The sequence below is a fragment of the Wolffia australiana genome, chromosome 4 (genome assembly GCF_029677425.1).
Source record: "Wolffia australiana isolate 7733 chromosome 4, ASM2967742v1".
Taxonomy (NCBI): domain Eukaryota; kingdom Viridiplantae; phylum Streptophyta; class Magnoliopsida; order Alismatales; family Araceae; genus Wolffia; species Wolffia australiana.
Genome location: NC_135838.1, coordinates 10,066,768 through 10,092,858, shown reverse-complemented (window position 1 = coordinate 10,092,858; position 26,091 = coordinate 10,066,768). Strand labels below are relative to the sequence as shown.

Genomic DNA, 26,091 nt, shown 5'->3' with positions numbered 1-26,091 from the left:
GTCTTTGATCATATTGTCGGATGTCTTTGTGTTGGCGGACTGGCAAGTGAGACTTGTACCCATGGGGAAAGTCATCCCGTGGGTATTGTCTATCCCCAACCTGGGCGTATGGTGGGTCGCGTGCCAGGTGTTGTGCCGTGTGCCGATTTAGAATCTCCTCATCTGGACTCTGATCATGCTCCATGTACTCGTTGTCATCGTAGAGACTCCTGAAATGATCTAGGTGTTGCCCGACCTGAGGTGGGTCGGGGCTCGCCCTTAAGCCACGAGCACCAGTATGAGGATAGGTACTAGAGGTAGTGGGCGTGGGAGCATGTGCCCTACGCGCTCGGCGATGGTGGCCATGGTGCGGAGACACGCTCTTGCTCCTCGGAGGGCTCCTCCCGGGCTCGGTGCTATTGGCCCGGTAATCCTCGGCCACGTATAGTGGCAGCTGAGAGTATAGCATCGTCAACGGGAGCTTTCGCATTGCCCTATCCTTATTGTCATTAGATGACAAGACACCAAATGACCGCGGGGAGTGATAACACCCTAATTTTGGTCTTTATTTAATGTTATTAGCATGGTTTATGCATTTAAAAGGCTTAAAATTGGGTTGTTATCATATATTTACACGAAAATAATGCTTCCAAGTAATTTCTGATTTTTCCCAAATTTTCTGTTAAATATATGATTTTGTAAGGATTTATTGAAGCTTGAAATAATTACTTTTGGATAAAAATGGCACATTATAAAGTTTATTTCGACATTTATCAATATGGGAATTAATCAGGTAATTTTCTAGAATTTTCTAGAATTTTTTACAAATTTTTAGGAATTTTAGTGATTTATTTCAAGAAGAAATGCATTTATTCTATTTAAAAAGGGCATATTTATAAGAGAAAAAAATGTATTTATGCAATTTCTAGACTTTTTGGGGCTTTTTTGCAACGTTTCGTTGCAAAAAGACCCTGAAAACAGCTCTCGGTCACCACGGCAGGCATAAAGATCCAATTTAAAATCATTCAGAGATTATTTGCAATTGCATTATTAATTTTAGAGAAAATCGGAGGAGAGAGAGTGCCCAAAGGGCATATACACGAATATTTTTGGGCGGCGTTCGTTTACAATTGCTTGTTTTATTAAGGGCTTTCTTGAAAAAAAACACAAAGAGCCTCCCGCCTTGTCGACGTGGCGCAACTTTAGCCGTTGGATAAAAATCCAACAGCGATTGCACATGTGTATGTGGCAGGAGGTAAGTTCACCGCTCGTGCGGCGCATACAATGCGCGTGCATGGGCGGTGACGTGGCGACACACAAGTAGGCAAAGGAACAAAAAAACGCACGTGTGCGTGCGTATCAAAACGTACGCAAAATGCGCACTAACGAAAATTTAATTATTTTTTTATTCTCTCGTCAGGGGTACGTGGCGCGATGAGAGAGTGCCCGCCAAAGTAGTTGAAACGCCGCAGCCAATAGGAAGTCGACACGTCATTGCGTGTATTAATAAATAAATCAATTTTAAATCCAATGGACTAAATTGGTTTAAAATTGATTTATCAATAACTTTTGATCCTGATGTCCGATTGAGATGATTTTTTTATGGATTTTCTCGTCTTGATCCCCTCTTTCTATCTGTATGGTAGGATTATTCAGATCTAGTCTAAATTGATAGATAAAAATTAATTACTAAACAGGGGTAAAATGGTGATTTTCACCATGTGACCTAGGTATAAAAGCTGAATTTCGAGAGGAGGGGCTCATTCTGGAGGGTGCTTCATCACAGCTGCAAGACAGAGAGGAGTCCCAGCCTAGATCAACAGTTTTGGTATTTTTTTCTTTCATTGTATTCAAACTTTTGTGCATTTTGAATGAAATAGGTTAAGTTGTTTGTTTCTTCATCTCCATTCTAGTCTGAACTTCTAAATCGCTTGGCTTGAGCGGCATGTACAAGCCCTGATTAGGATTGAGAGGAGAAATTGAGAAATTTTACCAGGGCATTCAATTGCATTACCAAAAAAATTATAAAGAAATTTAGTTTTAATTCTTAGAATTCTCAATTTCCCCATTTTAGTTCTGAATTATCAATCTGCAAAAATCAACCCAACTCATTTTAAGAACCCTCTTTCAACCTCTCTAAATGACTTCTTGGATCCTTTAATTAGGATCAAAGAAGGAAATTTAGAGCCCTTAATTCTTCTAGTCTTCTCATCTCTTCTATCCCCCTCTCTAAATGCTCACTTAATTAGGGTGACTTGATCCTCATTGAAGATCAAATTCACTCTAATTAGGATCTAAAACACAAAAAAATAAAATCAAATTGAAATTCCTACTTGCCTCCCTTGGACGACACTCATACTTATCACTATACATATTAAGTAGAGTTTTATAAATTTTATTGCAGAAGCCAAAAATTGACAACGACAAGGGCTAAAAAACGCGCGTAATTTTCACCCCTATTTTTGGCTTCTCAATTGGCGCCGTTGCCGGGGAGACAACACTTAGGAATTCAACATATTTTTATTTGTAAACACAGTGGTCAATTGTTGCTCACGAGTTCGTTAAGTCTCCTTATTATTGATCTTGATTTAAGACGGTATTTGGTTTTTAACGACTAACGAGTGTTGTGTTTTAATTAGTGGTTTTGTATGAAGCTTAGGTCTGGATTTGAATCAGGGAGCAGTGACAGAAATCCCCCTGTAGTAGATTCCACCACACCCGAGTCGTCTTTCACCGAACCCACATTTGTAGTGGAGATATTGATTAGACCCGTACCAATGGACCCAATAGGTAATGGAAAAACCCTGAGGTAGTTAACGATAGACGGAGGAGGATTAGAGAGTATTCCACACCAGCAGAAACCCCCATCTTAACCAGGATATCTGCCCCGATTGGAGAAGATGTGATGTTTAGAATCGATCCACACCAATTTCAGCTATTACCGTCCTTTTTGGGGAAGGCAAACGAAGATCCCTATGACTTCTTAGAAAAATTTTACGAAGCATGTGATAGTTGCACTTACCCCAGAATTTCCAAGGAAGTTGTGAGAATGAAACTATTCCCTCATGCCCTTAAGGATAGAGCCAAGGATTGGTTTAGAACATTGGGAACAAATTTTGAATCATGGAATGATATGGAGAAGAGCTTCTTAAAAAGATATTATACAGTGGCTAGGACAAATTCTTTCAGAAGAGAGATTAGAAATTTTCAGCAGGGAAATGATACATTTAGCGAAGCATGGGAGAGATTGATGGAGCTCATTAGGAAGTGCCCCCACCATGGCATTCAAAAATGGGAGTTAGTGCAAATTTTCTATGAAGGCTTAAATGATGTGGAGAAAGGCAGAGTTGATATCTCAAGTGGAGGAGCAATAGCTGACATGTATGAAGATGAAGCTATGGCACTACTACAAAAAATGTCCGATAATTTAGCCTATCACCAAGATGCCTCTGATCATGTTAGGGTTACCCCTCGGAAAGGTGGACTGTTGGATGTTAGAGGGGTTGAACCCCAGATTACTATGGATAGAATTGAAAAACAGATAGGTGTAATGATGGGAAAAGCCATGGAAAAGATGAATGAAAAAATGATCTCACTATGGCGAGGTCAGAATAGCGGAAGAGCACCCAACCAAATAAATCGATGTGAAATGTGCTAAAGTGATAGCCACACCGGAGAAGAATGCCCTATGATATCAGAAGTGAATGCTATAGGCAGGCAAGAAGGGAGCAATGTCCAATGAGGAACTAGAGGAAACTTAGGAGGACAGGGATGGAACAACAACAACCGACCACCCCAACAACAGTTCCAATCCAAGGCGAACAATCCCCACCACCAACAACATTATCAACCTTACCGAAATTTTTCGGATCCCACTAATGCGACTCTCACCAAGGTCATCGAGGAGCTGCATGAAGACAAGAAGAGGATGCTCAAGCTTCTTGAAGAAATGGAGGAGAGGCATCGGAGGGAGATGGAGAAGCTCAAGGCGGAGATCTGCCTTCGCAGCGGTCAACAATTTGTGCACGGGGGAGCACCGCAAGGTACGTGTGAAGACCCTATGAAGATGGGCGCCAAATCAGGTAAACTCCCTACTCAGGCCTGTATTAATCCTAGCAATTTACTTTATGTTCATGACATGTGTAGTGTAGTTAATGAGCATATTCATGACATGCATGCATTGACTGAACAACAAGAAATAGGAAGGCTGAGTGCTATATCAAAACTTAGGAGTGGGAAAGAGTTGGCTAATCCATTTGCAGCTTTAGAGAAACGAAATGAAGTGGAGGATAAGTTAGAGGAAGTAGAAAAGGATGAGGATGAAGGGGTAGAGGAAAATCTGGAAAAGGAACCCAACCCCAAAACATATTGCCCACCTATGCCTTTCCCTAGTGCCTTACAAGCGAAGAAAGAAAAATCGAAAGACAGCCCACTTCTTGAGTATTTGAAAGAGGCTACGGTCGAAATTCCTGTTTTAGATGCGATCTAGTACATCCCTGATTATTCCAAATTTGTGAAAAACCTGTGTACACCTCCTAGGAAGCAAAAGAGGATTCAACTTTCTGAGAATATTAGTTCAATTTTTCTGCATGAACTACCTCAAAAGCGCAAGGATCCGGGAGCACCAGTGATCAAATGCGAAATTAGGGGGGAGGTATTCACCAAAGCCTTACTTGATTCAGGAGCAAGTGTGAATATCATGCCTAAGGCCTTATTTGAGACTTTTAAATTTGGTGAATTACAACCTGTAAATTTAGAATTGTAGTTAGCGGACGGATCAATTAGAAGACCGTGTAGACAGTTGGTGGATGTGGTGATGAAAGTAGAAAAGTGTTCATTTCCTGTCGATTTTATAGTAGTGGATGTAAAAATTTCAGGAAAAATTAGTCATGCACCGATTATTTTAGGACGGCCATTCCTAGCTACCGCAAGAGTGAACACAGATTGGAATGGAGGAAAAATTAAATTGCGCATGGGAAAAGAAGAGGTTGAGTTACCAATCTCTCAATTGATGAAGTATCCCAATAGTAGCCAGGAAGACATTTATACATGTTCCCTAGATGATGAAAATGATGAATGCCATGCTATAGGGAAAGTAATATATGAGGTGATGGCGGTGAATGAGAGTGCTTATGAGGGGGAGAAGGACGACCATGGTGAAATGAAGGGTGAAAACATGAATAACTACAGATCTACGCCCACTGAAGAATTAGAATTGAAACCTCTTCCTTCTCACCTTAAATATGTTTTTTTAGCTCCAAGAAAGACATCCATTAATCATCTCTTCAACCCTCACTTTAGAGCAGGAAGTTAACCTATTAGATGTGTTACGACAGCATAAGAGCGCTATTGGATGGACTATAGACGACATCAAGTGAATTAGTCCTGATATCTGTCAGCATAGAATTTTTATCGAGGAAGGATCCAAACCATCAGTTCAGCATCAACGTAGATTAAATCCTTATCTTTACGATGTGGTGTCGAAAGGAGATTACCAAATGGCTGAAAGCAGGATTTATTTACCCAATTTCAGATAGTAAGTGGGTGAGTCCAATTCATGTAGTACCTAAAAAAACAGGGATTACTGTCCAAAAGAATCAGGATGGAGAAGAGATCCAGACGAGGGTAGCATCGAGTTGGCGAGTATGCATAGATTACCGAAAGTTAAATCTAGCAACAAAAAAAGACCATTATCCTCTACCTTTCATTGATCAAATACTTTGAAAAATTAGCTGGACAGAGTTTTTATTGTTTCTTGGATGGGTACTCAGGATATAATCAAATTAGCATTCATGAAAGTGACCAAGATAAAACTACGTTCACATGTCCTTTAGGAACATTTGCTTTTAGAAAAATGCCATTTGGACTTTGTAATGCACCAGCAACCTTCCAAAGGTGTATGAGTGCAATGTTTCTTGATCTAATTGGTACATGTCTTGAAGTTTTCATGGATGACTTTTCCGTGTTTGGTGAATCTTTTGAGTCTTGTTTGTCTAACTTGGATAAAGTGTTACAGATTTGCGAAGAAAACAAGTTAGTGCTCAGTTGGGAGAAATCCCATTTTATGGTGGACAGGGGGATCGTCCTAGGTCATCATATCAGCAAGGAGGGGCTGGCTGTGGACAAGGCAAAGATCGAGATCATCAAGGAGCTTCCACTTCCATCGACCCTAAAGCAACTTAGGGGTTTTTTGGGCCATGCCGGCTTTTATCGTCGTTTTATTAAAGATTTTGCCAAAGTGGCTAAACCTCTCACTTTGCTTCTATCTAAAGACAAAGAAATTATTTTGAATGATGAATGCAATTTGGCTTTTAATTTGATTAAAGAAGCATTAGTTACGGCTCCCATCTTACAAGCTCCAAATTGGAGTGAACCCTTTGAGATTTTTTGTGATGCTTCAGATTATGCAGTGGGAGCTGTTTTGGGACAACGCAAAGACAAGAAACCGACAGCTATTTATTATGCAAGTAAGACTCTCTACGCCGCTCAGGTAAATTACTCTACCATAGAGAAGGAATTACTTGCAATTGTCTTTGCTTTGGATAAATTTCGATCTTACCTAATAGGGAGTAAGATTATAATCTTTTCAGATCATGCTGCACTTAAACATTTGTTAAGTAAGAAAGAGACAAAACCTAGATTAATGAGATGGATCCTACTTATGCAAGAATTCGATATTGAAATTAAAGACAGGCGGGGAGTGGATAATGGTGCGGCTGATCACCTCTCCCACCTATCATTGCCAGCCCTAACTCCCATCACAGATTCTTTTCCTGACGAGCATATTTAAGAAATTTCTACACGGAAATTGCCTTGGTATGCTCATATAGTAAACTACTTAGTAACTGGGCAATTGCCACAAGGTTGGGATTATGATGATAGAAAAACGTTTTTTAAGGATATCAAGTATTACCATTGGGATGAGCCTGAATTATTTAGATCAGGCGTCGATCAAATTTTTAGGAGATGTATACCCGAGGATGAACAATGGAGAGTCTTGGAATCGTGTCACTCATCCTTGTGCAGAGGACACTACGCCTCCAAGATAACGGCACATAAGGTCCTACAATGTGGATTTTATTGGCCTCATCTTCATCGTGATGCATATGAATTCTGCAAGAGATGCATTCGATGTCAAGCGGTGGTCAATGTAAGTCGCAATGCCTCTATGCCTTTAAAACCTATCCTTGAAGTTGAGTTGTTTGATCTTTGGGGCATTGATTTCATGGGACCCTTTCCTCCTTCTTTGGGCTATGAATATATTTTGGTAGGTGTGGATTATGTCTCTAAGTGGGTAGAAGCCATACCAACACGAAAAAATGATCATAAAGAAGTTGTTAAATTTGTCAAGGATAATATTTTCTCTCGGTTTGGATGCCCACGAGCCATTATTAGCGATGGTGGAACTCATTTCAATAACAAAGTCTTGAAAGACTTATTAAAACGATAAGGAGTTCATCATCGGCTTACCACTCCGTATCATCCTCAAGCCAATGGCCAAGTAGAAGTCTCCAATAGAGAAATTAAAAAAATCTTGAAGAAAATTATTAACCCTAATGGAAAGGATTGGTCGAGCAAATTGCCGGATGCGTTATGGGCATATCGGACGGCATATAAAACCCCGTTAGGAATGTCGCCATTTAGGTTGGTGTTTGGAAAAGCTTGTCATCTCCCTTTAGAAATCGAACATCGCGCTTTATGGGCTATCAAGAAACTTAACTTATCGTTAGATGATGCAGGTGACCATCGCTTATTTCAGCTGCAAGAATTGGAGGAGTTGTGTAACGAAGCATACGAAAATTCACGCATCTACAAAGTCAAGATGAAAGCATTCCATGATCAACACATACACAGGAAGGTTTTTGCCCATGGCCAAAAAGTATGGTTATATATTTCTCGACTTAAACTGTTTCTAGGAAAACTTAAATCAAGATGGGATGGACCTTATGTAGTATGTCAACATTTCGACAATGGGTCTGTTCTCGTTCGAGATCCAACACATGGAGCTGAATTCAAGGTCAATGGGCAGCGTTTGAAACCCTTCCTTGAACACGAGCTGCACCCCCCTAATGAAGACATTTCTTTAGAAGCGGCGACATCACCCTCTACTTAAGAGCATCAATAAGATTTGTTTTCTTTTCATTACGTTTTAGGATTCATTTTTTCTTTGCATTATTTTCTTTTACTGTTACAGCTCCTTACTTTTAATGCATCTCTTGTGGTAACTTTGACCAGGTTGCGGGAGTATGTAATTCAGCAAATCCGAGTTATCGCCAGGATCTCTTGTTCATAATGCTAAAGGGCCCCATATCCTCCATATCACTGTTTGCCCCTCTAACCTCAATTTTATTCTTCATGATTTTAGTAGCTTTGCATTGAGGACAATGCAGGTTTTAGTGGGGGGGAGATAGTTCATTTTTAGGTGACAAACTATGGTTCATGCATTTAATTTTACAGAATTCTCCATGAAGTGAACCTGTTTTTCTTTTTTTAACAATCTTTAGCATGCACAGTCATGAATTAATTCTCTTTCATCCAATGGTTTGGGAACAAGTGTGGAGAAGTTAGGCTCCTAGAGCGGATCAAGAACATGTTAAGGTGCAACACAAGTGATTTGTGGCGATGTGGATTCAATTTCAAATCGGGGAGGGTCTCTAGTAGGTGATTAGATGATGGAGAGTCAAGGGTAGAAGCTCTATGCTTCAAAAGGGGAGTGATGAGTGAACTGAGAGCCCCCATTCCATAAAGTCTAATAGCCGATCCCGCTTACGCATTTCGTCTCCCCGTTAGCCTACTTTCATTCCAAAATAGTGAGCAGCCATTCTCCGAGTCCTATGCACGGAATCCACCACCTCATTCACCTTATTGTTCCACACGCTTCACGCCATATCCATCACAACTTGACTCCACCACCTTGCTTCCGCTACCGAGGATATGCTTATCTCCCAAGTACGTCTATCTCCCTTTCCACGGTATCACTACGATACTGCCTCTTTGTATCTTTTCTGTCAATAATTCGCTCTGCATCATCTAAATCTCGTTCTTCTATCTCTTCTCCCTAGACCAATGTGATTGTTATGGCACTCATGCTAGTTGTGATAAAATATTTGAAAAACCATTCAAGTCATGGAAAGTGTTTCATTTGTTGTTATCCTCCTTGTTTGATATACAAAAAGAAAAAGAAGCGAAAAAAAAAAGAGGAGTTTGAAAAAAAAAAAAAAAAGACAAGAGGAAGGAGAAGAAGACAAAGAGAAAGGAGGGGTTTGACTTGCACGATTTCTGGTTTTGACTTTCAATTCAGGGGAAGATTGTCTTTATTCTCTATATCATCACATTGGTCTCATCTCTTCTATCTCCCTCACTTCTTCTAAAAATCTTGGGAGTAGGTTATCCAAGGTAGCACAGCACCCGTTGGACCATAAATCTCTCATAGTTCATGCTCACCCTAATTCTTTCACAAAGTCTCATTCTCCCCCATCACAACTCTATCATAGATTCTTCTCGTTGTGTTCCATATTCTGTGCTCAACAAGAGGAGGAAATGGCTTCTTCTATTCTTTGGAAAGAGAAAAGGCTAATGGAGAGGCAAGTACTAGGTGGCCGCCACCCCGAGAGAGAGTGATCTTGCTCGCTAGAGATGTGAGACCAGCTGCACATGAGTGGAGAGAGTTTACCTGAGGAGTATAGCGTCATACCTAGAAACAAGTACACTCCCTTCGCATCCACTTAGGCATCCACGCCAAGGAGAAAGAAACCCCACATTCCTGAAAAGGTCGGAGCTCAAAATGTCATTTAGGGTTTTAGTTCGGCTTGTGATTGATACCCTTAACACTTCCCACACTTGTTGTCTGACCTACAGGATGAAAGAGATGATAATTCACCAAAGTACTTAGATGTTGCTAAGGGACTAGCAATGTCTAAGTAGGGGGGTACATGATAACACCCTAATTTCGGTCTTTATTTCATGTTATTAGCATGATTTATGCATTTAAAAGGCTTAAAATTGGGTTGTTATCATATATTTACACGAAAATAATGCTTCCAAGTAATTTTTGATTTTTCCCAAATTTTCTGTTAAATATATGAATTTTTAAGGATTTATTGAAGCTCGAAATAATTATTTCTGGATGAAAATGGCACATTATAAAGTTTATTTCGACATTTATCAATATGGGAATTAATCAAGTAATTTTCTAGAATTTTCTAGAATTTTTTACGAATTTTTAGGAATTTTTGTGATTTATTTCAAGAAGAAATGCATTTATTCTATTTAAAAAGGGCATATTTATAAGAGAAAAAAATGTATTTATGCAATTTCTAGACTTTTCGGGGCTTTTTTGCAACGTTTCGTTGCAAAAAGACCCTGAAAACAGCTTTCGGTCACCACGGCAGGCGTAAAGATCCAATTTAAAATCATTCAGAGTTTATTTGCAATTGCATTATTAATTTTAGAGAAAATCGGAGGAGAGAGAGTGCCCAAAGGGCATATACACGAATATTTTTGGGCGGCGTTCGTTTACAATTGCCTGTTTTATTAAGGGCTTTCTTGAAAAAAAACTCAAAGAGCCTCCCGCCTTGTCGACGTGGCGCAACTTTAGCCGTTGGATAAAAATCCAACAGCGATTGCACATGTGTATGTGGCAGGAGGTAAGTTCACCGCCCGTGCGGCGCATACAATGCGCGTGCATGGGCGGTGACGTGGCGACACACAAGTAGGCAAAGGAACAAAAAAACGCACGTGTGCGTGCGTATCAAAACGTACGCAAAATGCGCACTAACGAAAATTTAATTGTTTTTTTATTCTCTCGTCAGGGGTACGTGGCGCGATGAGAGAGTGCCCGCCAAAGTAGTTGAAACGCCGCAGCCAATAGGAAGTCGACACGTCATTGCGTGTATTAATAAATAAATCAATTTTAAATCCAATGGACTAAATTGGTTTAAAATTGATTTATCAATAACTTTTGATCCTGATGTCCGATTGAGATGATTTTTTTATGGATTTTCTCGTCTTGATCCCCTTTCTATCTGTATGGTAGGATTATTCAGATCTAGTCTAAATTGATAGATAAAAATTAATTACTAAACAGGGGTAAAATGGTGATTTTCACCATGTGACCTAGGTATAAAAGCTGAATTTCGAGAGGAGGGGCTCATTCTGGAGGGTGCTTCATCACAGCTGCAAGACAGAGAGGAGTCCCAGCCTAGATCAACAGTTTTGGTATTTTTTTCTTTCATTGTATTCAAACTTTTGTGCATTTTGAATGAAATAGGTTAAGTTGTTTGTTTCTTCATCTCCATTCTAGTCTGAACTTCTAAATCGCTTGGCTTGAGCGGCATGTACAAGCCCTGATTAGGATTGAGAGGAGAAATTGAGAAATTTTACCAGGGCATTCAATTGCATTACCAAAAAAATTATAAAGAAATTTAGTTTTAATTCTTAGAATTCTCAATTTCCCCATTTTAGTTCTGAATTATCAATCTGCAAAAATCAACCCAACTCATTTTAAGAACCCTCTTTCAACCTCTCTAAATGACTTCTTGGATCCTTTAATTAGGATCAAAGAAGGAAATTTAGAGCCCTTAATTCTTCTAGTCTTCTCATCTCTTCTATCCCCCTCTCTAAATGCTCACTTAATTAGGGTGACTTGATCCTCATTGAAGATCAAATTCACTCTAATTAGGATCTAAAACATAAAAAAATAAAATCAAATTGAAATTCCTACTTGCCTCCCTTGGATGACACTCATACTTATCACTATACATACTAAGTAGAGTTTTATAAATTTTATTGCAGAAGCCAAAAATTCACAATGACAAGGGCTAAAAAACTCGCGTAATTTTCACCTCTATTTTCGGCTTATCAGGGAGCTACGTGGGGATTTTTGGTGTCCATGGTGAACACGGGTATGCTCACATGGACCGGACCGTTTGGTGGCACCCACATCGGCGGGTGCGGTCCATGAGGGCTCCGTAGGTGGCTGTGATGGGTCCCTTACGGACATCGGGGGACGGTGTTTTGAGAGGGCTGTAGGATGGCCTCCCTAGTCAAGCGACAGGTTGGTGCATCAAGGGAAGGTGGAACCTCCTTGTTGAGCCTTATGCTTCATCGTGTCTTGATGGCCATGTTCCATAGGGTTGCTAGATGGTTTTCATCTGTAATGATGCAATGCATAAATGGTGGCTATGCGGAGTTAAAGACGTTGTGTGCGCGACGAAAGCCCGGCTCTGATATTGATTTGATGCTAGATGTCATCTCAGATGTCATCCAATCATCGGCGAGTATGATGGCTCCATAACGATAACAGATGGTGGTATCAAACGATGACAGTTTTGTCGTCTAACAGATGAAACCCTAGTGCGTTGATGTAACTACAACATGATGAAGATGTGCCCTACGTGTCATATGTGCACGCTCGTACTCGTGGGAGGCACCGAGCTCCAAGCTTGAATAGGGTTGTCTAGTGACGGGGATGGTGGCCTCTCAAACCTGGTCCGAGTGATGAAGGCATCTACGGCCACTAGGAACCAATCCGTAGGGTTCGCACGTAACTCACATATTCGTCCATACCTGTAAGACACTCAAACTACCTTTGTAGTTTTATTTCAATCATTTCATCTCTCACCTACCTAGCCCGAGCGCAGTGGAATCAAGACGAAAGTATACTACAAAAGGTCACCTAATAAGCCGCAGACAAAGGGTGTACCACATCAACAGCAAGCTCGTCGTGCAGGCTATTTGTCGATGCGGTTGTTGGAGCAGGTATGATGGAAAGGAGCCACAAAGTGATGTTAGCTCGACTACAGAGCAGCACAAGAGCATTAAGAGGTTGGGGGCAAGACCAGGCACGGATGCTAGGCCTTGATGTGATAACATGCATTTTTAGTACCTTATATGATCACATTTACATGCTTATTTGCATTAAATCACTCATACGCGCGTGTTTTCAAGCTTAAAATGATTAAATCTATCTTTAAAATGATTTTCTGAGTTTTCTACACTTTTTGGGGTTTTTCTAACAATAATATTCTTTAAGAATATAATATTTGATACAAAATATCATTTTTTTTGGAATAGTTTCGCATTAAATTTGGAAAGATATAATTTCTTGAGTCAGAATATATATCTATAAGTTTTTTTTTGGGGTTTTATTTTATTTAAAATAAATTTTTAAGTATCTTGACTTTTTATGACATAGGGTGACGTGGCACGCAGACGCGGCACCACGTCAGCACCGAGAAATATATTTTTCTTTGTTTCTTGTCCTTTTGTCATGTACACAAGGCACGGAATGCGAAAACCCACGGAATACAAGAAGCCACGGAATACGAAAAGACACGAAATATGAAAAGCCATTCGGAATATGAAAAAGCCAAAAAAATACGAAAAGCCAGAGAATACCAAGTGCATTGACATCTTAACAAGCACAAAACCGATGACATTGATGAGGAGAGACAATAAATTAAAGGCTCGGGTTGCTTCAACTTCCAATGGCCATAACTTTTGATCTTCCACTCATCTTTCTATCCACACCCTCTGATCTGTAAATACATACCTGGATCATTGTAAAAATCATGTTGAACTTGCTTCCTACTTTTGTGGGCTGATTGAGAGATAATGAATATTGAGATCCATCAATAGTGTTCTTGGTGTCTTGCTGATAATCTCAATTTTTGGGTTAAAATTTGTCGTTGGTGATTGAGATTATTCAATAAAATATATTTGACCGTACTTGAAAATACTTAGTTAGTGATGAGTACGGATCGTCTCCACAGGGAACGATGATTAAAGAATTACTTTCTTAAACTAGTGATGATCAATGAGCGATCGGCAAAAACACAATTCAAGGATATGAGCGAGTGATATCGATTAAGAAGTACTTAATTTATATGTTAATTTAACTTAAATAAAAGAGTTAATGATTGTGACGGACACGATAATGAACTATGGTATGAATGAGGATAGTGGTTGGATATGGAGTCGTACGATGGCAAGGATGTAGAGATGAGAGAGTGGGGACGTAAGTAAGTGAAGTGATAAATGCAACATTGATAAAAAAAACTATAACTATGATAACGATGATGTTGGGAGAGAAACAACGTAAGGCGAAGACACTTACCTTAGATCCTTATGTTCCGCCAGGATCACGGCGATTAGCGAGTGCCGGTAAGCTCCTCCTCTTCTCTTTTGTCTCTTCCCACACACCCAAGACACCAAGAACACTCTTGATGGATCTCAAAACTCACTCTCTTTCAATCAGCCCACAAAAGTGGGAAGCAAGTTCAAGATGATTTTTACAATGATCCAGGCCTCTATTTATAGATGAGAGGGTATGGATAGAAAGAGGAGGGGAAGATCAAAAGTTATGGCTGTTGGAAGTTAAGAAGTCAAAGCACTTGGTATTCTGTGGCTTTTCATACTCTGTGGCTTTTTGTATTCCGTGGCTTTTCATATTACATGGCTTTTCGTATTCTGTGGCTTTTAGCATTCCGTGGCTTTTCGTATTCCATGGCTTTTCGCATTCCATGCCACATGTACATGACAAAAGGAGAAAAAATAAAGAAAAAAATATCTTTCTCGATGCTGACGTGGCGGCGCATCGGCACGCCATGTGACCCTATGCAATAAACAACCAGAATATTTCAAATTTCTTATTAAATAAAATAAAGCCCAAAAAAATACGTATAAATATATATTTTGACTCAGAAAAATCATAGTTTTCCAAAATTATTATCAAACAATTCCAAAAAAATCATATTCTGTTTCAAAAGTTATATTATTTTAGAATATATTGTTAGCAAAATCCGAAAAATGCAGAAATTTCAAAAATTTGTTCTAAAAATAGATTGAATCATTTTAAGCTTGATAACATTAAAATATGAGTAAATTAATGCATAAAGACACATAAATGTAATAATATAAGGCACTAAAAATGCATGTTATCACTTGGGTGTGGGGAAGGGACATAAGAGAAGAGAGGGAGCTTAGTGGCACTTGCAAATTGTCGTGATCTTGGCAGAACATAAGGATCTAAGGTAAGTGTCTTCGCCTTACGTTGTTTCTCTCCTAACGTCATCATTGTCATAGTTATAGTTTTTATCAACATTTCATTTATCACTTCACTTACTTACATCCCCATTCTCTTATCTCTCCATCATTGCCATCATACCACTCCATATCCAACCACTATCCTCTTTCATACCGTTGTTCATTGTCATATCCATTACAATCACTTACTCTTTTCTTAAAGTTAAATTAGCTCATAAGTATGTATCTTTTATCAATATCACTAGCGCACGTCCTCAAATCTTGCTTTGGTCGATCCTCTCATCCATCGTCACTAGTATAAGAAATTAATTCCTTAATCATCATTCCATGTGGAGACGATCCGTACTCATCACTAACTAAGTACTTTTAAGTACGGTTAAATAAAGTTTTTTGAATAATCTCAATCACCAACGTCAAATTTTAACCCTATAATTGAGGTTATCACTATGGCTCCGGCAATATGGCTGATTGACCTTCGGCGGTGGGCTCAATCGATTGCGAAAGAGCGGTGAGTGACAAGGACGGTACCTAGGAGGCCTCACAGCCTGGGAGTCAATGGGCGAAGTTGTACCAATGCAAAATGCACGGCACGGTCGGCCGAAGCAAGGCTGCGGTTGTGGCACACTAAACAGATAGTGCCACTGAGGGGCAGACATGGGGGCAACGTTTAAGATTACCATGAATCTTCGGACGCTTTCAAACCGGTCTAGAGTTGGTACCACTAAGTATTACTAAGGTAGCGCTCTGGACCCCTGTAGGCAATACATACAGTGGTCATGACATGGGGACTGGGGGTAGTGATCAGGAACTATCGTAAATCCTAGGGCCCTCGCCACTTGGTCTAGAGTCGCCACAAGGGATCCTCACAATCAATTTAGACACTGGTCGCGGCCCCGCCACAACGAACGGTGTAGCCCATTACGTCCTTGACTAGAGGGTTTGGATGTTGAATGAGATATTGAACAAATAAAATGAAGACAAGTTCACATAAATACATGAACACTGTTAAAAGCTGTGTTTGCCTGAATGTCATAGAAAGTAGATGTCCTAAAAATATTATTTGACTCATTCAGTGCATGGTCTAACCAAGTAGCCTTTTGAATATATCTGAGGGTCACATTCTATTTTTACATATAGTCAGTGAACTATTTGTGCGAGGGCCGATTGTGCTTTGATCACAACCCAGATAAAGGCATGCATAGTGCCAAAAATGGGCTTAATTCTTAATCCTCATTACATGTTTATGTTTAATTAGATATAATTATGTTACGAGTTATAGGTTTGGGTTAATTTTCACATGTCCCAATGATGGAATTAATGCTTTTATCTAGAAGTCATTGTATGCATACTGAATTTGTAGAGGTTCTATTTGTCCTATTTCTAATGATGGGATGTGTCCGGCCATATGAAAAAGGATTAAGTTTCCCATCTTTGTATGATAAGCACGTCTTGGATGAAAATATATATGGCCGACAAGCCAATCACACATTCCACCTCTCTTTCCATGTACGTTAATACAATATATTCATTATAATGCATGTGTGATGCTTATAATGAAGTCCATGAACACATGATTGGACTAAGTAAATTATGATGAGATCGTAATACGATGATCAATAATCTTTAAGCATGTGTTCTAAACATTCCTATTTTAGGGGTCCACGGGGAGGGGATCAAAGTATCCAGATCGAATAGCATTATCTAGCCTCACACGTATGATGAGTATGGCCATTCCTGTAGCAATTAGTTTGAAGACACTAAGGATGGATAGTGGGTCTTCTTTAAAGGAAATAGTTCACTGAATTAATCCGTACGAATTCCTAAATAGTATCATACCTAACAGTCAATTAGGTTGATTCATGTCACGATTGGGAAAGTGGTCCTTAGACCTGAGAAATTGAAGTTATCTTATGGACAGATAGTTGTACTTTGGCTATGGCCAATGTGTCTCTAATCATGAGAATCTAAACAGACTTAGTTCGGGTACATCAAGAAGTTCACGAAGATGATTGAGTGGTCAAGATGGGATCGCCCACCTTCACTTCAAGAGGTGACAGCTCAAGGAAGACAATGCGATAAAGTCCTTGGCCAAGGTAGTGAAATATCAAAGAAGAGTTCTGCGATAATTTTTGAATGTTTTAGTACTAACTCGAATGATCGATTAGGGTTTGATAGTTTACCATACCCTAAGTTGTCCAAGGAGCATCAAGTGGACGAGGGATTATACATACACGATAAACGATGACGAACTGATCCGATATACTCCTTTGTAACTTCTAGAGCATGAGGTCGAGCTTGGCACCCCACGTGTTGAATACTCGACCTTATGATTAGGTTAAATTGACCTGATATTAATTAATCTATTTTGTGATATAGTTAATAAATTTTGAAGGCCAATAAAGATTATTGGGCCGCTTGAGTTGTTTACTAGACTAATACATGGGTCTAGAAGGTAACACGCAAGTGGTCTTTTGGACGTCAAAAGATATACTAACATTTTGGGAGTTTTCATGAAAAATACTCACTTAGTATGAATTGGGGAAGTCCCTAAAAAAATTTACCCAGGTCAGAGTTGTTCAGGGGCCTTCCCATTCTTCTCCACTACACTTCTCTCCATGCTCGATGCGATTTGAATGGCGTTACGATGGCAGTGGAGGTAGAACAAGGATTCTCAACGAGGATACAGAGATGGGATGTGCAGAGGATCCGTGGATACATCTAAAGGCTGCACACATGAGCAGCTTGACTCGCCTCACTCGGAGATCCAAAAAATCAGAGATGCAATCTGTGGAAAGGTACTTTATTTCAATGGTTCTGCTGTTGGCGTTGGATTCATTCAAGTCTTCTCCTGCAAATTGTTTTGATTTGTTCATCAAGATCTTGGCCTCTAGAACCCAACAATCCATTGGTCATGGCCAATCCAAATGTGATGCATAGATTAATAAATCTTTAAAGTTTTTTGATATGACTGTAGTAATGTTAGTCCTGCTTTGTATGGAATTAAGTTGCAATTGCAATACATCTAATCATGGGATTCTATATAATAACGTATTATTTACTAAGTTGCAATAGCAAACTTTAAAACAACCTAGTACACAGATTTCCTCTATATTTTTAAAACATGTTCATTCGCAGGACTCGACAAGCCGCTTTGACGGCCGAATAGAAGTTAGGGAGTTCCAAACAACAAAGCAAATCTCAACTCAAAGTTACATAGTGGAGGGCAGTAGTCTGTGCCCTGTTTAGAATACCAGTTATGATATTATTTCATCCTGCAAACACGCGCCCAAAGTAGCGCTTCGTGCCTCATAACAAGCCAAACATAAAGTGCCATGCAAAATGATTCCTCTTGTATTATGACCTTTACCACGGGGAAGCAATACATCGATAAATTAATTTCGAGGATTGGATTCCAATTTCTGTCTATGGCTCCGTTGCTTGTGCTCGAGGTAAACCTTTTATATAAACTAGTGTGGCCGCTCACAATGCTCGCTTGGAGTAGACGGAGAAGGATAAAAGATGATTGATATCCACCAATATCAGCCGTTGACTGCTATAATGAAAAAGGCGTTGGGAAAAATCCAAAGAGCTCACCAAATAAATTGATTCAGGTAAAGCAAACTCAAAATCTGAGCCAACGATTGATCTAGATATTCGTTGATTGTAGAGTAAATTGTTGAACTCGGAAGATCACCAACTGCGACACATCAATTCCACCTGCCAAGAGAGACAAAGTCATGATCATCACCAGACATAGATTCCCGATTAGGAGGCAGTTACGTGCGAGGAAATATGAAAAGTGCACGCTCTTAAAAAATAACCAAAAATGTGGAAGAAGCTAGCAGAACTCCAGCGAAATTGTAAAAGGAGCGCTAATTGTTTGGAGGGAAAAATTTCTGAGAGCAACAGGACAACTAAAGTGCGCCGATTATGAAAAAATTGCAGAGAAATCCTTGTAGAGCAACATACGAAGATAGTTAAACGAAGGACTGTAGACGTACCCATCAAAGAGTAGGTCGCCTCCGTCGAGCTTGGAGACAGATGAAGGTGAATAGAAGAGAGAAACCTACTTCATTTGGAGAACATGTCGAGGTAGCGTAGAGAACTGGTGGGCGCCGCAATGCTCGCTGGAGTAGACGGAGAAGAATAAAAGATGATTGATATCCACCAATGTCAGCCGTTGACTGCTATAATGAAAATGCGTTGGGAAAAATCCAAAAGCTCACCAAATAAATTGATCTTGATATTCGTTGATTGTAGAGTAAATTGTTGAACTCGGAAGATCACCAACTGCGACACATCAATTCCACCTGCCAAGAGAGACAAAGTCATGATCATCACCAGACATAGATTCCCGATTAGGAGGCAGTTACGCGAGGAAATATGAAAAGTGCACGCTCTTAAAAAATAACCAAAAACGTGGAAGAAGCTAGCAGAACCCCAGCGAAATTGTAAAAGGAGCGCTAATTGTTTGGAGGGAAAAATTTCTGAGAGCAACAGGACAACTAAAGTGCGCCGATTATGAAAAAATTGCAGAGAAATCCTTGTAGAGCAACATACGAAGATAGTTAAACGAAGGACTGTAGACGTACCCATCAAAGAGTAGGTCGCCTCCGTCGAGCTTGGAGACAGATGAAGGTGAATAGAAGAGAGAAACCTACTTCATTTGGAGAACATGTCGAGGGTAGCGTAGAGAACTGGTGGGCCGCTCGCAATGCTCGCTTGGAGTAGACGGAGAAGAATAAAAGATGATTGATATCCACCAATGTCAGCCGTTGACTGCTATAATGAAAAATGCGTTGGGAAAAATCCAAAAGCTCACCAAATAAATTGATCTTGATATTCGTTGATTGTAGAGTAAATTGTTGAACTCGAAGATCACCAACTCGACACATCAATTCCACCTGCCAAGAGAGACAAAGTCATGATCATCACCAGACATAGATTCCCGATTAGGAGGCAGTTACGCGAGGAAAGATGAAAAGTGCACGCACTTAAAACATAACCAAAAACGTGGAAGAAGCTAGCAGAACCCCAGCGAAATTGTAAAAGGAGCGCTAATTGTTTGGAGGGAAAAATTTCTGAGAGCAACAGGACAACTAAAGTGCGCCGATTATGAAAAAATTGCAGAGAAATCCTTGTAGAGCAACATACGAAGATAGTTAAACGAAGGACTGTAGACGTACCCATCAAAGAGTAGGTCGCCTCCGTCGAGCTTGGAGACAGATGAAGGTGAATAGAAGAGAGAAACCTACTTCATTTGGAGAACATGTCGAGGGTAGCGTAGAGAACTGGTGGGCCGCTCGCAATGCTCGCTTGGAGTAGACGGAGAAGAATAAAAGATGATTGATATCCACCAATGTCAGCCGTTGACTGCTATAATGAAAAATGCGTTGGGAAAAATCCAAAAAGCTCACCAAATAAATTGATCTTGATATTCGTTGATTGTAGAGTAAATTGTTGAACTCGGAAGATCACCAACTGCGACACATCAATTCCACCTGCCAAGAGAGACAAAGTCATGATCATCACCAGACATAGATTCCCGATTAGGAGGCAGTTACGTGCGAGGAAATATGAAAAGTGCACGCTCTTAAAAAATAACCAAAAACGTGGAAGAAGCTAGCAGAACCCCAGCGAAATTGTAAAAGGAGCGCTAATTGTTTGGAGGGAAAAATTTCTGAGAGCAACAGGACAACTAAAGTGCGCCGATTATGAAAAAATTGCAGAGAAATCCTTGTAGAGCAACATACGAAGATAGTTAAACGAAGGACTGTAGACGTACCCATCAAAGAGTAGGTCGCCTCCGTCGAGCTTGGAGACAGATGAAGGTGAATAGAAGAGAGAAACCTACTTCATTTGGAGAACATGTCGAGGGTAGCGTAGAGAACTGGTGGGCGCCGCAATGCTCGCTGGAGTAGACGGAGAAGAATAAAAGATGATTGATATCCACCAATGTCAGCCGTTGACTGCTATAATGAAAATGCGTTGGGAAAAATCCAAAAGCTCACCAAATAAATTGATCTTGATATTCGTTGATTGTAGAGTAAATTGTTGAACTCGGAAGATCACCAACTGACACATCAATTCCACCTGCCAAGAGAGACAAAGTCATGATCATCACCAGACATAGATTCCGATTAGGAGGCAGTTACGTGCGAGGAAATATGAAAAGTGCACGCCTTAAAAATAACCAAAAACGTGGAAGAAGCTAGCAGAACCCCAGCGAAACTGTAAAAGGAGCGCTCATTGCTTGGAGGGAAAAAGTTCTGAGAGCAACAGGACAACTAAAGTGCGCTGATTATGAAAAATTGCAGAGAAATCCTTGTAGAGCAACATACGAAGATAGTTAAACGAAGGACTGTAGACGTACCCATCAAAGAGTAGGTCGCCTCCGTCGAGCTTGGAGACAGATGAAGGTGAATAGAAGAGAGAAACCTACTTCATTTGGAGAACATGTCGAGGGTAGCGAGAGAACTGGTGGGCGCCGCAATGCTCGCTTGGAGTAGACGGAGAAGAATAAAAGATGATTGATATCCACCAATGTCAGCCGTTGACTGCTATAATGAAAATGCGTTGGGAAAAATCCAAAAGCTCACCAAATAAATTGATCTTGATATTCGTTGATTGTAGAGTAAATTGTTGAACTCGGAAGATCACCAACTGCGACACATCAATTCCACCTGCCAAGAGAGACAAAGTCATGATCATCACCAGACATAGATTCCGATTAGGAGGCAGTTACGTGCGAGGAAATATGAAAAGTGCACGCTCTTAAAAATAACCAAAAACGTGGAAGAAGCTAGCAGAACCCCAGCGAAATTGTAAAAGGAGCGCTAATTGTTTGGAGGAAAAATTTCTGAGAGCAACAGGACAACTAAAGTGCGCGATTATGAAAAATTGCAGAGAAATCCTTGTAGAGCAACATACGAAGATAGTTAAACGAAGGACTGTAGACGTACCCATCAAAGAGTAGGTCGCCTCCGTCGAGCTTGGAGACAGATGAAGGTGAATAGAAGAGAGAAACCTACTTCATTTGGAGAACATGTCGAGGGTAGCGAGAGAACTGGTGGGCGCCGCAATGCTCGCTTGGAGTAGACGGAGAAGAATAAAAGATGATTGATATCCACCAATGTCAGCCGTTGACTGCTATAATGAAAATGCGTTGGGAAAAATCCAAAAGCTCACCAAATAAATTGATCTTGATATTCGTTGATTGTAGAGTAAATTGTTGAACTCGGAAGATCACCAACTGCGACACATCAATTCCACCTGCCAAGAGAGACAAAGTCATGATCATCACCAGACATAGATTCCCGATTAGGAGGCAGTTACGTGCGAGGAAATATGAAAAGTGCACGCTCTTAAAAAATAACCAAAAACGTGGAAGAAGCTAGCAGAACCCCAGCGAAATTGTAAAAGGAGCGCTAATTGTTTGGAGGGAAAAATTTCTGAGAGCAACAGGACAACTAAAGTGCGCCGATTATGAAAAAATTGCAGAGAAATCCTTGTAGAGCAACATACGAAGATAGTTAAACGAAGGACTGTAGACGCACTCCATCAAAGAGTAGGTCGCCTCCGTCGAGCTTGGAGACAGATGAAGGTGAATAGAAGAGAGAAACCTACTTCATTTGGAGAACATGTCGAGGGTAGCGTAGAGAACTGGTGGGCCGCTCGCAATGCTCGCTTGGAGTAGACGGAGAAGAATAAAAGATGATTGATATCCACCAATGTCAGCCGTTGACTGCTATAATGAAAAATGCGTTGGGAAAAATCCAAAAAGCTCACCAAATAAATTGATCTTGATATTCGTTGATTGTAGAGTAAATTGTTGAACTCGGAAGATCACCAACTGCGACACATCAATTCCACCTGCCAAGAGAGACAAAGTCATGATCATCACCAGACATAGATTCCCGATTAGGAGGCAGTTACGTGCGAGGAAATATGAAAAGTGCACGCTCTTAAAAAATAACCAAAAACGTGGAAGAAGCTAGCAGAACCCCAGCGAAATTGTAAAAGGAGCGCTAATTGTTTGGAGGGAAAAATTTCTGAGAGCAACAGGACAACTAAAGTGCGCCGATTATGAAAAAATTGCAGAGAAATCCTTGTAGAGCAACATACGAAGATAGTTAAACGAAGGACTGTAGACGTACCCATCAAAGAGTAGGTCGCCTCCGTCGAGCTTGGAGACAGATGAAGGTGAATAGAAGAGAGAAACCTACTTCATTTGGAGAACATGTCGAGGGTAGCGTAGAGAACTCAGGCCGCCGCAATGCGCGCTTGGAGTAGACGGAGAAGAATAAAAGATGATTGATATCCACCAATGTCAGCCGTTGACTGCTATAATGAAAAATGCGTTGGGAAAAATCCAAAAAGCTCACCAAATAAATTGATCTTGATATTCGTTGATTGTAGAGTAAATTGTTGAACTCGGAAGATCACCAACTGCGACACATCAATTCCACCTGCCAAGAGAGACAAAGTCATGATCATCACCAGACATAGATTCCCGATTAGGAGGCAGTTACGTGCGAGGAAATATGAAAAGTGCACGCTCTTAAAAATAACCAAAAGCGTGGAAGAAGCTAGCAGAACCCCAGCGAAATTGTAAAAGGAGCGCTAATTGTTTGGAGGAAAAATTTCTGAGAGCAACAGGACAACTAAAGTGCGCGATTATGAAAAAATTGCAGAGAAATCCTTGTAGAGCAACATACGAAGATAGTTAAACGAAGGACTGTAGACGTACCCATCAAAGAGTAGGTCGCCTCCGTCGAGCTTGGAGACAGATGAAGGTGAATAGAAGAGAGAAACCTACTTCATTTGGAGAACATGTCGAGGGTAGCGAGAGAACTGGTGGGCGCCGCAATGCTCGCTGGAGTAGACGGAGAAGAATAAAAGATGATTGATATCCACCAATGTCAGCCGTTGACTGCTATAATGAAAATGCGTTGGGAAAAATCCAAAAAGCTCACCAAATAAATTGATCTTGATATTCGTTGATTGTAGAGTAAATTGTTGAACTCGGAAGATCACCAACTGCGACACATCAATTCCACCTGCCAAGAGAGACAAAGTCATGATCATCACCAGACATAGATTCCCGATTAGGAGGCAGTTACGCATGAGGAAATATGAAAAGTGCACGCTCTTAAAAATAACCAAAACGTGGAAGAAGCTAGCAGAACCCCAGCGAAATTGTAAAAGGAGCGCTAATTGTTTGGAGGGAAAAATTTCTGAGAGCAACAGGACAACTAAAGTGCGCCGATTATGAAAAAATTGCAGAGAAATCCTTGTAGAGCAACATACGAAGATAGTTAAACGAAGGACTGTAGACGCACCCATCAAAGAGTAGGTCGCCTCCGTCGAGCTTGGAGACAGATGAAGGTGAATAGAAGAGAGAAACCTACTTCATTTGGAGAACATGTCGAGGGTAGCGAGAGAACTGGTGGCCGCCGCAATGCTCGCTTGGAGTAGACGGAGAAGAATAAAAGATGATTGATATCCACCAATGTCAGCCGTTGACTGCTATAATGAAAATGCGTTGGGAAAAATCCAAAAGCTCACCAAATAAATTGATCTTGATATTCGTTGATTGTAGAGTAAATTGTTGAACTCGGAAGATCACCAACTGCGACACATCAATTCCACCTGCCAAGAGAGACAAAGTCATGATCATCACCAGACATAGATTCCCGATTAGGAGGCAGTTACGTGCGAGGAAATATGAAAAGTGCACGCTCTTAAAAAATAACCAAAAACGTGGAAGAAGCTAGCAGAACCCCAGCGAAATTGTAAAAGGAGCGCTAATTGTTTGGAGGGAAAAATTTCTGAGAGCAACAGGACAACTAAAGTGCGCCGATTATGAAAAAATTGCAGAGAAATCCTTGTAGAGCAACATACGAAGATAGTTAAACGAAGGACTGTAGACGTACCCATCAAAGAGTAGGTCGCCTCCGTCGAGCTTGGAGACAGATGAAGGTGAATAGAAGAGAGAAACCTACTTCATTTGGAGAACATGTCGAGGGTAGCGAGAGAACTGGTGGGCCGCCGCAATGCTCGCTGGAGTAGACGGAGAAGAATAAAAGATGATTGATATCCACCAATGTCAGCCGTTGACTGCTATAATGAAAATGCGTTGGGAAAAATCCAAAAGCTCACCAAAGAAATTTAGCTTGATATTCGTTGATTGTAGAGTAAATTGCTGAACTCGGAAGATCACCAACTGCGACACATCAATTCCACCTGCCAAGAGAGACAAAGTCACGATCATCACCAGACATAGATTCCCGATTAGGAGGCAGGTACGAGCGAGGAAATATGAAACGTGCCCGCTCTTAAAAAATAACCAAAAACGTGGAAGAAGCTAGCAGAACCCCAGCGAAATTGTAAAAGGCGCGCTAATTGTCTGGAGGGAAAAATTTCTGAGAGCAACAGGACAACTAAAGTGCGATTATGAAAAAATTGCAGAGAAATCCTTGTAGAGCAACATACGAAGATAGTTAAACGAAGGACTGTAGACGTACCCATCAAAGAGTAGGTCGCTCCGTCGAGCTTGGAGACAGATGAAGGTGAATAGAAGAGAGAAACCTACTTCATTTGGAGAACATGTCGAGGGTAGCGTAGAGAGAACTGAGGCCGCTCGCAATGCTCGCTGGAGTAGACGGAGAAGAATAAAAGATGATTGATATCCACCAATGTCAGCCGTTGACTGCTATAATGAAAATGCGTTGGGAAAAATCCAAAAGCTCACCAAATAAATTGATCTTGATATTCGTTGATTGTAGAGTAAATTGTTGAACTCGGAAGATCACCAACCGACACATCAATTCCACCTGCCAAGAGAGACAAAGTCATGATCATCACCAGACATAGATTCCCGATTAGGAGGCAGTTACGTGCGAGGAAATATGAAAAGTGCACGCTCTTAAAAATAACCAAAAACGTGGAAGAAGCTAGCAGAACCCCAGCGAAATTGTAAAAGGAGCGCTAATTGTTTGGAGGAAAAATTTCTGAGAGCAACAGGACAACTAAAGTGCGCGATTATGAAAAAATTGCAGAGAAATC

General features: G+C 40.5%; 3 long non-coding RNA genes and 1 other non-coding gene across 5 annotated transcripts; all 4 read right to left on the bottom strand.

The window, feature by feature from the left end:
* Window positions 1-3,158: 3,158 nt before the first annotated feature.
* On the bottom strand, window positions 3,159-3,264 carry LOC144702833 (small nucleolar RNA R71). The gene has a single exon (XR_013581407.1). It is a non-coding gene; the product is annotated as a small nucleolar RNA R71 (small nucleolar RNA).
* A 14,934-nt stretch (window positions 3,265-18,198) lies between these two features.
* Window positions 18,199-24,378, bottom strand: LOC144701882 (uncharacterized). Of its 2 annotated transcripts, none has more exons than XR_013581133.1 (2): window positions 24,366-24,378; window positions 18,199-18,741 (listed from the first exon to the last, which is right to left on the bottom strand). It is a non-coding gene; the product is annotated as an uncharacterized LOC144701882 (long non-coding RNA). The 2 variants fall into 2 exon arrangements; XR_013581132.1 differs by lacking the exon at window positions 24,366-24,378 and adding an exon at window positions 19,026-19,117.
* Window positions 19,251-19,894, bottom strand: LOC144702608 (uncharacterized). Its single transcript, XR_013581277.1, has 3 exons — window positions 19,847-19,894; window positions 19,617-19,745; window positions 19,251-19,334 (listed from the first exon to the last, which is right to left on the bottom strand). It is a non-coding gene; the product is annotated as an uncharacterized LOC144702608 (long non-coding RNA).
* Window positions 20,085-20,918, bottom strand: LOC144702607 (uncharacterized). The gene is made up of 3 exons (XR_013581276.1): window positions 20,810-20,918; window positions 20,442-20,525; window positions 20,085-20,339 (listed from the first exon to the last, which is right to left on the bottom strand). It is a non-coding gene; the product is annotated as an uncharacterized LOC144702607 (long non-coding RNA).
* Window positions 24,379-26,091: the final 1,713 nt, after the last annotated feature.